At 50.3% G+C, this 12597-nt stretch overlaps 1 long non-coding RNA gene across 1 annotated transcript; it reads left to right on the forward strand.

Annotated features, from left to right (window-relative positions):
• Positions 1 to 413: 413 nt before the first annotated feature.
• Positions 414 to 7929, forward strand: LOC141931946 (uncharacterized). The gene is made up of 3 exons (XR_012625715.1): positions 414 to 510; positions 654 to 722; positions 7778 to 7929. It is a non-coding gene; the product is annotated as an uncharacterized LOC141931946 (long non-coding RNA).
• Positions 7930 to 12597: the final 4668 nt, after the last annotated feature.

Here is a 12597-nt window from a genome sequence, read left to right on the forward strand (position 1 = left end):
GCAGGGGTGGTCCCCCAGCATTTACAGGTATTTAGCAAGTGGTGTTGGCAGGAAACCAAACCTACCCAACACGAATGCCTTCAGCACCAGCTGTAATATCTAGGAAATAGCTAAGAAAGAGGTGCCTTTGCACGTGTGTGAATTCCCCTGGGGGAGCTGGAGAAGGTGGAGGAGTTCTTGCCGCTGCACCTTGCAGCCTGGATTTCATACTAGGCTGACCGTCAGATGTTTGCAAACTCTTTTATTCAGCATCTCCTTTTTTTTCCTTTTTCTGCCTCACAGTCCCACTCTGTTCACGTGGCTTCCACAGCCTGTGAAACCCCTGGAAGTTTGCTGAAAGGAAATCCAGACTCCCCTGTGTCACCTCCTGGGAGAGAAGAAAAGTTTGGTGTCCAGGCTGAGATCCAGTTTGCCTTCACGTGCCTGCGGTGTCCTTCCCACCATGGGTCCAGTGGCATTTTTGTTCCTTATTTTGGGAATGTCTCCTTAGTGCTGCAGCTGCTTTTCAAGGTACTTCACGAGTGGTTTTAGGGTGGGGCCCTCCAAAATAGCAGCTTTTAAAAAATGTACATGCTCTTGCAATTTCTTGGTATAAGCAAGGTTACTTGGTCTCCATCTTCTGTGGCTAACAGCTCTTTATTTTCTCAACACAGGACCTCTAAAAGTCCAGCCAAGACCACCAGCCTGCCCTGCTCCATGGGACATCGGGGGTGATTGGAAAAGTAAGTTGCATCTTCTTAAAGTTGTACCAAACCTCACCTCCTTTCCTTGCTGCTTGTTATTCCTCGTTCAAGTAAATGATGAAATCCTCATGAACATCAGCAGGAGCCAGGTTATGTTCTTTGTCTTTAAAATGTCCTTCAGAATATGAATGCCCAAGTGAAAATGTTTCAGAATGTTTTTTCTTCTGGCTCATTTGATTTTGAAGCAGCGTTAGGAGCACTGCTACTACTATTAAACCCAATATTTAGGAATGTGAAATTGCAGTGCAAGTAAAGGAGTTTGTGAAGCACTTGGAGTTGCGATGAGAATAGATTGGGTGGATTTAAATGCTGGGAGCTGGGAAACTGTGCTCATAGATGGAAAGCCTGACAGGGAAATCATCTAGAAAGGCTAATGAAACTCCTGAGTGAAAGGGAATAGCAAACCACAGGCTTGTGATGCAGGGAAGGAATCATCCTAATTTGCTTGTGTTTAGAAACCCGAGACATATAATTAATAACATGAGTAGGGACATTTGAAAAAATATACGTTATGCCTGTTTTGAAACCATCCGTTCCTGTGTGTACTGCACATAATGTTAACGCTAGAGCTAGAGACTGCGGTCAGGCTCCTGAATCTGCTGCTGATTTATCCAGTAACGCAGAGCAAACCCAGTGCTCCCCCTTCCCGGGGCTCTGCCTCCCCGACTGCAACGCAGGAGTCTGGAGGGCTTCAGGCAGATTAGCTACAGAGGCTGGGTCAATCTGTGAATTTAAAATAGAGCAGTCGTCGGGGCACCAGCCTGCCTAACGAGAGAAGAGGTACTGTGTGACTACAGACCCGACCATCTGCCTGTCACTGAGAGAGTCCAACAGGTCATCATGCAAAATGCTCAGATTGCTTCATTTCTGAGATGAGACAACCTAAAAATGCCCAAGGTAGAGCAAGTGGATACATCATTATTTCTTGTTATCTTCATCACTGCAATCACCCTGTGTGTTGGAAGGCGGTTTAGGACTGAAGTATCAGTACAAATGCACGGGGGGAACTGGAGCCTTTCAGGCCGTGCTGTTGAGCTGCCCGGCAGCCTTCAGACTTTGGAAATTAGGCAAACAGAGCCAGCGTGCTGATCCGACACATTAATTGTGTGGTAACCTTTGCATAACCTTTAGAAAACCTTTGGATGTGTGAATCCAAAGCCCAGAGCACACGCACTCCCAGGATGTGCAGCAGCATCACTTGGGGTTAAGGCCTTGGACCAGGGGCGATGCGGGGGTCTGTCCTAACCCCGGCTTTGAGTTACGCCTAAACGGGTGTTTCCCCACAATGGTTTGGTTCCCTTCTGCTTCCCACGCAGAGCCAGGGGCTGGGCAGGGGGCCCCCGGCTCTCCTGCAGCGCATAACTTGGGTCCGAGCTTTCTGCTTTGTAGAGGACTAAGGGGAATTGGCAAAACTGGGGCTGCCACCGATTGAAACATCAGCGCGGTAGGAGCCTTGTGCCAGCACGTCACCCCTCCGGCCGGCGATGCCCCCCGTGCCGGGGAGAGGCTCGGTGCCGCCTGGGCAGCCGGCAGCCCCGGGGAGGGAGGCAGCCCCCCGCCCGCGCCCGCCGCCGCGCTGGAAGCAATCAAAGCGCCGCGCAGCCGCCAGATTGCCTTGTCCGTTCCAATGATCTTTAACTCCGTTTTTCCCCAAGCAATCAGAAGCACTTTCTCTTCGTCCAGGTGGTCTTTTCCCATTTCGCTCTTTCCAGTCCCAGGACCCAGGGCAGTCACATCTCATCACGCCTTTTCTCAAGCCATTTGTACGTCCTGCTTTTTCTGTTGCCATCGATTTAGTCACAGCCTCCCCTCCCTGCTCCGCTCCCTCCGGTGCAGCCACAGCTGATGTGGGAATGAAACGTGGCCTTCAGAGCCCTGGCAGATGCAAATGCAAATCCTCCACCCCTGCAGCCAGGCTTTCCCAGCCTGTGCCCGTCAGCTTTTCATGCAGACTGGAGGGTGGCTCTCCCCATTTTTGGGGGGAAGGTCAATCCTTTTAAAAAATTTCCCCTAGAGAGACTTACAAAGCAGATACAAACACAGATTTTTAGGAGTGACCTATTGGCTGCTGAGGAAGTGAAGACTGAAAATACAGAGTAACACTGCTTTCCTGAAGGTTGAATAATAATATTTTTACATTATTATTATTATTGTAATAATATTGGGCAGTGCCATTCTGAAGTGCTGAGGTCCATGCTAATTAAAACAACAGCCTTTTTTTGTCCTTAGCTTGCCCAGGCTTCAACCTGGCCTAGAAAGCATTCAGCAGCAGACTGCAAAGCACAGGGTCATCTGCACTGTTTATCAATAAAAAAGAAAAATATAAGGATATGGTAATAAAAGATCACTTAATAGGAAGTCCATCCTGCCTCCAGTGCACCAAGCATCAACTCAGTAAAACACTTTAACTGTGTGATTAAATATAAGCTTGCTCTTAAGTTCATCGCTGCTCAGCAAAGCAGTTTAGTGCGTGCTAAGTGCTTTGCGGACCGGGGGTTTTGCTATCTTTCTGTTTTTCCTTGGGCAGAAGAATTAGACTTGCGTTGGTATCACCTATTAATAAGGCAGCAAGTAGCCGAGGTAGTACTCGTGCAGTGCAACAGAGCTCATCATTTTTCTATATATGAGCAATTAAGCTGCACCAGGAGGCCTGTGTCTTTATATCATCACCTAATGACAGTGCAAAAGTATTCAGGGGAAGGAGAGGGGAAAAAAAAATCACATCCATATTTAATTGGCAAAGTTATCACCTTCGCTTCAGAGCCCTAACTTACAGCCCTTCTGGCAGATTTCCAAGTCAGATCTATTTCCCCAGACTGGAAAGCAAGTAAAGTGTCCTTATATTATACTTCTGCAACAAAATACCATTTTGAAAGCTCGTGAACATGCTCCCAACTGCAGTAAGTAACAGAGAGTCTCGTCTCTTTGCAGCAAATGAAGATATCTTTGAGCTGTTAGATTCCTTTCATTTTTTTTAAGGAAATTATTTGTGTTATTATTATTATCCAGCCCCACACTTGCCTGTCAGATTAAATTTTTTATTGCACTAAAACAAAAAGCCATCTGGAGCTCCTCACATCCTGCTCTTGGTATCGGAGAGTGGCAGCGTGTCCCTTCTCTATGCAGCATTTTGATTCCTCCCAAGGTCTTTTTTTCTTTGTAAATTTTCCAGTCCGTTGTTTTCATCCATGTTCCCCCTAAGTCTCTCTAGTTCTTGGCTCTGTTCCTTGGGGTTCAGCACCTTTATGTCCCGTCCCTCGGCCGTGTGGTTCTCGGGGCGGTGGCGTGGCTGGAAAGCGAAGAGCAGTAGGGGCTGTCCGCTTTCATTACACGTGCGAGGAAATCCATCGCTGTGCCAGGGGACTGTATCTATTCAGTCAAATACCTCATTTACCAGCTTCTTCATTTTGTTTTGCAAGATCCGAGGTCCTCCTGTCGGTTTGCAATGCTTTGCTCAGGCCCTGGGGTCAAACAAAAGCTATTTATCTTTTTCTCCCGTTCTCCATTTCTCCTCCCTCCTCAGACGGAGCTGAGCCCTGGCTGGTGATGGAGGTGGCTGGACCCTCAGGGTTCATGGTGCTCCTTGGGACTCCCCAGCTGCTTTTAAATGTCTGTGTCAGCGGTGTCTGACGGCTCCTTCTGAGGGTTGACTCTGATGTCTTCTTCTGAGGGTTTTCGCTGCGGCTGTGGTGGAAAAGAGCTGGCAGTGATGGTGAGGGACCCAAAACCACAGTGGGAAGGCAGGTCTGGCCCCCGTTGGCTGATGTTGGGAATGACTGCAGAAAAATCTCACCAGGAAAGAGTGGCCATGACCCCCCAACGCTTCTTGGCTTGACCGCCGAACGCTTCTTGGCTTGACCCCTGAACGCTTCTTGGCTTGACCCCCCAATGCTTCTTGGCTTGACCACCTAGCCCTTCTTGGCTTGACCCCTGAACGCTTCTTGGCTTGACCACCCAGCCCTTCTTGGCTTGAACATCCAACTCTTCTTGGCTTTGCAGTGCCCTGTCACAGGGGATATTGCCTTACCATGTGCTGAAGAGACAGAGAAAGAAGAAAAGAGAGAAAAAGGAGGGGAGAAATATCGATAACTTCCATCTCCTCAAGCCCAGTAACTAGCCTTTGACACTTCTCTGCCACTTCAGCTTCACAAAGCCCCGGCTCTCTGAAGATTAATTGATGTAGGCCACTCAACCTATTTTGAAATCCCTTTCAGTTACCATTTAAAACCTGCTGATTTATTTTTTTTGATAAAGTCACCGAGGCTTTTTATGGATTCTCAAATGATTGTCCAGCTTGACAAATTGGATTCTTAAAGCTGGTTCTTTAAAGAAAAGGATATGGTTTGACAAGACAAGAAACAGCTCATCTTTGAGACAGGGGGATAAATAAAAAAAAAAATCCCATTCTTCGAGTCGGGTGTTACTCAATGGGTGTCTCACTCGTCACTGATAATCTTATCTGTCTGTGATGGGAAGGGACCTGCACAAAGGGGCTCCGACCGGCCTGGAGGGCTGATACGCTTCTGATTAATAGGACTGTCCAGCACGTGCAGAGCCTCGGGAAAGGTGATTAATGCCATTTGATATGAACTCCGACCCCCTCCCCTCGCCGACACCGCGCTGGGGGCACCTCCTGCCACCGGTGATGGATTGACTCCTGCCTCCCGGTCCGTGTGCGGTGTGGCTGGCAGCATGGTGGCAGCTGGGTTGTCACCCTTGACTTGTGCTGAGGTTTGTAAGGTCGTGTCACTCCCCAGTGCTGCACTCGATGTTTCTGATGGAGTTTTTATTGTCTATGCTCAAACCCTGCTTTCTGCTGGAGTCCAGGTACTCATCGTGTCACCCCAGGCTTTGCAAACAGCAAAACAGCATTGACGTCTAGCGTAGGGATGGGGCAGAGTAGCTGTGGAGCCTGAGCAACGTGTTTCTGATCTTTATGAACCCCAGCAGGGATGCTTCTGGAAGATTTCTTCCATACCTGCTGAAATCAATGCAAATGTCTTTTTAGATGTGCCTGAATAAAACCCGTGCGTGGAAACACAACCGAGGTAGCTGCACCTCTGAGAGCAGTTGTACTAAAGGAAGGAGCGTGGGGAGAGGAGCCATCTGAAAGACCTGTCTGCCCTCCCAAGATCAGGCCCTCTGCGATGTGCTCAGGCAGGGCCCAGGGGCAGAGCCAGAGGCACCTCGGAAAATCAGCATTACTGGGGCTCGGTGATGACATGGCTGCTCTGATGGGCTTTGCCAGAGCACCCATGGGCCGGCGTCACTGCTCCTCTGCCTGGAGGTCCAGCGCGGAGCAGCTGGGAGCTGCCAGCCGAGGCTGGTACAGAGGCGATGCTCAGCTCCGGCCGGGCAGAGCCATCACGGACGGGTCCTGCGGGGCCACCGTGGGCTTTGGTGGCAGGGCTGCACGGCGTCACGCCACTGGCATTGTGGCTTGGGCTGTGGGAGAAGGAGAGGGGGAGAGAAGGTCCCTTCTCTGCACGTCGCGCCCCCAGGGCTGCAGTCTGGCCAGGAGCCGGAGCGTTCCATCTTTCCAGGCAAGACAAGACAGAATCTCTTTCTGTTTAAGTAATATTTTAATTGCAGGCTTTTCATTTTTTTAATTGACTACCTTTACTTTGAAATTTTCACACCTTAGCAGTTACTCTGAAAAATGGAAATGCATCATAACTCCTACCTATTCTCTGTATTGAATGACTCCAGGTGATACTTTATATCTTATTATGATTATTTATTATGATGTCCAGTTTAGTTCTGTAGCAGAGGGAGATCATTAACCTCTCCTGCAGTAAAGAGAACTCTCCATGTTGTTTTCAAAGCCATTAAAGCTTTGAAAACTCCTCTGATTTTTTTTTTTTTTTAACTAAAAAACCTACAGGGCTGCAGAATAAAATGCTGACACAGGTCGGCTAATGCAGGAGGAGCTCAAACCCTCCCGCTGTGTCTCACTGAATTGCCAACGGAGCTCTGGAGTGAGGAAGAAGTTATTTGCTTGTTAGAAAACACACACATGGTGCTGGGAACTCGGAGGCAGATTTCGGTGGTGCTGAGAGAAGAGGTGGTCGGGAGGGGTGGGAGATGCCACCCCGGGTCCCCAAGTGTCCCCTGTGCGTGGGCAGAGGGAGGTGGGGTGCTGGCTCCTCCAAGAAAGCCTGTAAAAGCCTCCATGATCTATTGTCATCTCGGGATGCTGTTGTTAGCTGCACAGGTTTTGGGTGCTTTTTCATGTGGTTTACGTGATGCTGAGCCTGCCTTGGTGAGAGCGAGGAGTGTTTCTTACAGATTACTGCTTTCAGCAGCTGCATATGGTCACTTAACATCTACTTATGGCCACCTAATGCTGCCCACAGATGCTGCTTCTGGTCGCCAGGCCTGCCCGTTGTGGGAATGGGGAGAACCTCTTGGTTTTCCGTGGCTGGCTGAGGTTTCAGCTCGGATATGGCTAATTGCTGGACACACAGTTCAGCCCGCTGGGAGGTTTAATTAGTCATGTGGGGAATTTATCTGGAGAGAGATGGAAGCAGATACTGTGTCTCCCACCTGGGCAGGTAGCTCCTGGAGATGAGTTTCCACTCTGGAGACTCTGTTTTGCTCAGGACCGAGAGGTGATCCCGATTAAAATCCTGTCTGCGGTCAGAGGGATGCTCACGTCCTACAAAGTCACCTTGCCTCCCAGTCCATGTTGTGTTCCTTCACACCCAGAAGATCCTGATATAAGATGTTCCTCGTCTCCATATAACCACAGGCTACTTTAATGTGATGGCTGATGGTAATAAAGCCTTTGTAGATGTCCCCGTTTTTTGGAAGCATATCGTGCTGACCATATGGCTGGGGAATACAGAGGCTACATTTGTGATGGGATGCTAATGAATTGGTAGCTTTATCTGGCCTGTCTGTGCCTCTCAAAAACAAGAAAATGTTGTTTATTAAGCTCTTGTTAAAGTGCCATCATAAAGAGAAAAGCATCACTGTAAAAAAAAAAAAAAAAATGCTGCAATTCCTTGTTGTTCTCTTCCCGGGTGTTCCAGATGGAATTTGCTACATTTGGAAGCCAGGAGATGATTTTCCTGATGGCTGTGACTACATGGCTCATGTTCTGGCTGCACAGACTTGCTCCTATAGCTGTGATGCATCTCGGGGGAGGTGAGCATTTGCTTTTCTACCAAGCAAACACCACGACTTGAGGGAATATTGAGAATTAGGTGCTGTTTTCACAAGGCCACTTTCCCCAGGCAGCTGGGGCTCCGTGTACCTGCTTGCAGCACCTTCATCCCCGCGTCCTGGGGAGCTTTCTCCCATGTCAGATGTTGCCTGACAATGAGTCTTCATTGCCCATAGAAACATTATTAACGGCATTTAAAAGACTGAGTTGTTGAGGCCCAAAAGAAGTTGAAGGATGTGCCTACCTGGGAATGGAGCCCCAATCTCCAGCCACCCACCTGGGGCTGTAGGCACCAGAGCAGAGCATCCATCACCCCAAGGTTAAGTGGGCAGGGAGCCCTCGGCAGTCTGAGCCTGGTGTAAGCAGATGAATAATAATTATAGAATATTAATATTATCCAGAGAGCATCTGTAACTCTTCCAGCGGATCATGTGGTGTAACCTTGCTGCTTGACCAGAAATCCCCGCTGGCTCCTGACTCATCACAGGAGCTTTCAGCATCCCATGTCACCCAGCTGAGCTGGACGGAGACGCCTGGACCCGTGAAACACGAATTGCTGCGAGCGGCTGCCCGCCGAGCTGCTCGTGGCGCGTTGAACGCTGGTATGCACACCTCATCTTCTCCTGGGCTACGAGGAGCTCTCACCCAGAGTTACCCACTGTAACTCCAAGGGAGGGCGACAGAGCTGCTCTGCTTGGGCCAGTTGTTTTCTGCTCCGTGTCAAACTGCTGCTCTCCCCGCTGCCGCAGAGAAGGAGAAGCTCACAGGCTGTGGTCCTCACGCCAGCCTCCATCATGGTGGACTTGTAGGAGCTGTGTGCGATGTATGGAGAGCGGAGCGTGTCGCGTCCCACCGCGGGCGGTGAGCACTCGGATGCCCCAGAGGCATCCTGCACGCTGCAGTTAAAACACAGGAGGAGCGTGTTTAGGGCTGACGCGCTGCGTTAATCTGAGTTTGCAAAGGTGTCAGCTGAGCAGCGGGGAAGCTGAGTGACCCCGTACTGTTTCCCAAGAGCCTTTAAGCGCTGGAGGAGTGTCAGAGGTCCGGGGCAGGCTGGGGAGGTGCACACCGGTGTGGGGGCTGATGGAGGGAAAGAACAAGAGTTTGAGATTGGAAAGGAAACTAGGCCAGAAAATGCAGCAGATAGTTTGCAAAAGGATGATCCAAGCAGCTTTGATATGGATATGTTCCCTCGCAAAGACACAGCACTGGAGAAGCTCTTTATCAGTGTCAGGCGATGACAAACGACAGTGGGGGAAAGTCACGGGGCTGCAGCACGTTGTCGCAGCTGCAGCACCTTGGAAATGATACAGGTATCGCCGCTGCTCTGTGCCTCAGGGTCCCGTTTCGGCCTTAATTAATCACGGAGAAAAAGGATTGTCTTTTCTTCTGTTCTTTTTATAGCACGATAAATGAGGGAGGGAAGATGAGGAAGAAGAAAATTGCATGTGGGCACATTTGGGGAAGATCATACCCCACCATCCCTGGTTTGTACACAAAGACATCGCTGCCTGGCTGGCAAAAGTCATTAGGAAACGCAGGACCTGCCCCTGTGTCAGGTAGGGAGTGACGGGGAGGAAGCAGCAGTCACACAGGCATTGGGAGCTGGGACCTTTCCTGTACAGTGCTGCTGGAGGCCAAGGGTGGCACAAACCAGAAGGGCCGATTAAACAAGAAATTAAAAAAGGGGGAAAATTCAAGCCAGAGTTTCTTACCATTACATCCAGCCCATTTTTTTCTAGAGTTCCCTTGAAGCCTTGTCTATATAAATGTTGAATTATATGGTTCTTTGACTCTTTACTAGAAATTGCTCTGAATTACTTTTTTTTATATAATCTGTTTCATTTCCAGCACTCTGCCGTATCTCACAGAGGAATATCTGTAGCTGTCGACTGGCTCATTCTCCTGCTGCCAGGCTGCTGTGCTGTGTCTTATAATAAAGTTGCCCTCTGTTCCACTACAGGGCAGTAATCTGTAATGAAAATTTTGTATGAGTTGTTGGGAAATGGAGTTTGAATCTGGGTTTCAAGTACGATTTTCATAATACCCCAGGCATATATACGGGTGATGTTTGGGGATTCAGAAATAAAAAGGATCGTTTCCCAACAACCCCTCCTGGATGGCATCACTGGAAATGTTTGCGGCTCAGACCTCACCTTTGTGAGCCTCCCGGTTCTGGTGTGAATTTGGGAACCTGGTGGGATGAAGCATCCCCAAAATGCCTCATCATGGTCATCCAGCCTCACGCAGCTGGCAACATCCCTGCGTAACCTGCAGGAAAATGGGGCTGTTTGGTGGCCCTGCAGGCGCTGTGCTTGGGGCTGCAGCAACCCTCGGAACAACCCAACCAGTGAGATTCACAGGGCCTGATGGCGGGCTCGGTGCTAGGTGGTATCTAAAGAAGTAAAAGGAAAAATGACACTAATTCTCTTTCTAGAGGCTTCAGATGGGATGGTGAATTTTATACAGGCATCATCTCCGTCCTGCTGGGATCAGCAGAAGTTTCTTTGTTGCCCTCACTGAATTTGGCTTGTCCTTGGTAAGTCCAACTTCTGGACTAGACCGGCGGTGGGTTCAGTCCAGCACAGCGTTTCTGATGTTCTCGTTGCCCGTGAAGACAGCCTCGACGGCTGGGCTCACCGAGTTATTAATGTTTGCACACAGTGGCTGTGTGTGCACATATATTAATATTTGTATTTCCATTGCAGCGATATTTTCAGTGGCTGTGGGTGCTGGCTTTGAAGAAGGTAAGAAAATCCTCAAAAATGCAGGGGAAATAAAGTCTCTTAAATTCAGAGGTGGTGGAAACCTCCGTGGTCTTCTAGCTCAGGGCTGAGGGTAAGGCTGCGGTCTGGGAGAAGAGAGCCAGTGTGCGCCTGAGCGCGGGATGATGCGCCCGGCGGGGGTTTGGCAGGAGGGGACGCTGGCTCTCCAACTGCACACACCTCCGGGAAGGTCCTGAGGGTCCCGTGCAGCCCCGACCCCAAGAGTTAAAACCAGGAGCAATGTCAAAGCTGCTGGTCCTGTCCTCTGGTTACAGCACCTTGCTCTGGGCTGCCGGGCAGGGTGGTCTCCCATTGGGACAGGATCTGTGGGTGCTCCCGGTCGCTGGCCTGAGAGGCTTCTGCTCTTGTCTGGCAGCGTGATGAACACATTGGTAATTTCTTCTCTGCTTGCCTGTGGTGATCCCTGTCTTTTCCATCCCCCGGATGGTATTTTTCTTGTTATTGCTATTGTCGTCATTATTCTATGAAAACCAATTAAATGCAGAGCTGCTGGGCCAGGACTGGGGTCCCACTCGTGGCGTCGAACCCCTCTCTGCCCTCACTCACCACCTCCCTGGTGCGGAGCAATTGCTGTGACCAACACCGTGGCCTGGGACAGGATGTGGGCAAATCTGGGGGCTCCACTGCTGCTGTTTGAATTTGGCACATCTATGCTAAACACACGGTATTAGCCCTCTCCGGGGTTGATCAATATTTAATGTGGAATTTACAAAGATTGACTTGAGGATGCGTTTAAAATTGGAGCATTAGCCGTAGGTGGCAATTTCTGAGTCGCAGCAGTAGAGTTTGATTATTTAGAGAGATGGCATTTCGTTCACTTAAAATAATCCTTAGGACTGCGGGGCCTGCTCTCTTCCCCTAAACTGTTGACTTTTCCATTGTTTTGTTTGTTTATGCTCAATATTCATACCCCGCCTGCTCGTCCAGTGCCGGGCTGGGCTGGCGGGGCTCAGGCAGCCGGTGCTGGGCACGGTGGCGATGCAGCTCGGCTCCCTTTTGGGGTTCACCCTTTTACCGGGGTCCAAGAGCCAGAGCCGTTTTGGGAAGTGGAGTCTTGGGGTGTGCCCGGGTCATGCCGGGGTGCTGCAGGCTGGTGGGGTGTCCCCCCACAGCATGGGTGCACACCAGTTTAGGGAGGTTAATATTTAAACTGGGCGAGACTCCACGCCCTACACCAGGCTCAGGGGCTCTGCGGAAGTCCCCGGAGCTGTGCTGCTTGCCTGCTCGGGGGTGCTGCTGTTCCAGCCCTTGGGAGGGGTCCTCTCCCCCACCCCAAATTCTCACTGTGATCTATTAATCTCCCGACGCAGCGGGGCCGGGGCGGGACGTTCTGCATGGGCACAGTACGCACGCACATGGGGACTAATGAAATTGCTGTTTTATCTTGGTTTGCTCGTGCTGTGAGCTACATTAATAAGAGCTGACAGGTTCGAAATAGCTGATCGGCGTTGATTCAGGTGGCGAATGCAGCAATCAGGAGAGCGACTGGGCCATGGGATTGAGCGCGGGGACTGTTCGGTTTATGGGCTGGAGCGGTAAAGGATGGCTCCACCGAAACCAGAGCGTCCAAGGGGGCGTGCGTGCAGCCAGAGCTCCCCGTGCACTTCTCTGCGTAAAATCAATTCAAGCTTAAATGAGAAAAAGAAACTGCACGGCCCAGATCGTTAAGGGCCAGAAGCAGGATGAGGTGGTGGCTCCCGCCCTGCTGATCCCGCAGGTGCCCGCTGCCTCCCGGCTCCCCCGGGTTTGGTAGCTGCCGCGCTTCGCCTGAAATTCGGATTTCACCCGCGATGGCCGAGCCAGCTCTGAACCCCTTCCCCAGGCGGCTCACGGTTAGAAAGGCTAAACAGCAGCTCCTAAATTTATTGCTTTTTAGCTCAGCATCGCAGAGCCCAGGGGT

This window comes from Strix aluco, chromosome 19, assembly GCF_031877795.1.
Source record: "Strix aluco isolate bStrAlu1 chromosome 19, bStrAlu1.hap1, whole genome shotgun sequence".
Classification (NCBI taxonomy): Eukaryota; Metazoa; Chordata; class Aves; order Strigiformes; family Strigidae; genus Strix; species Strix aluco.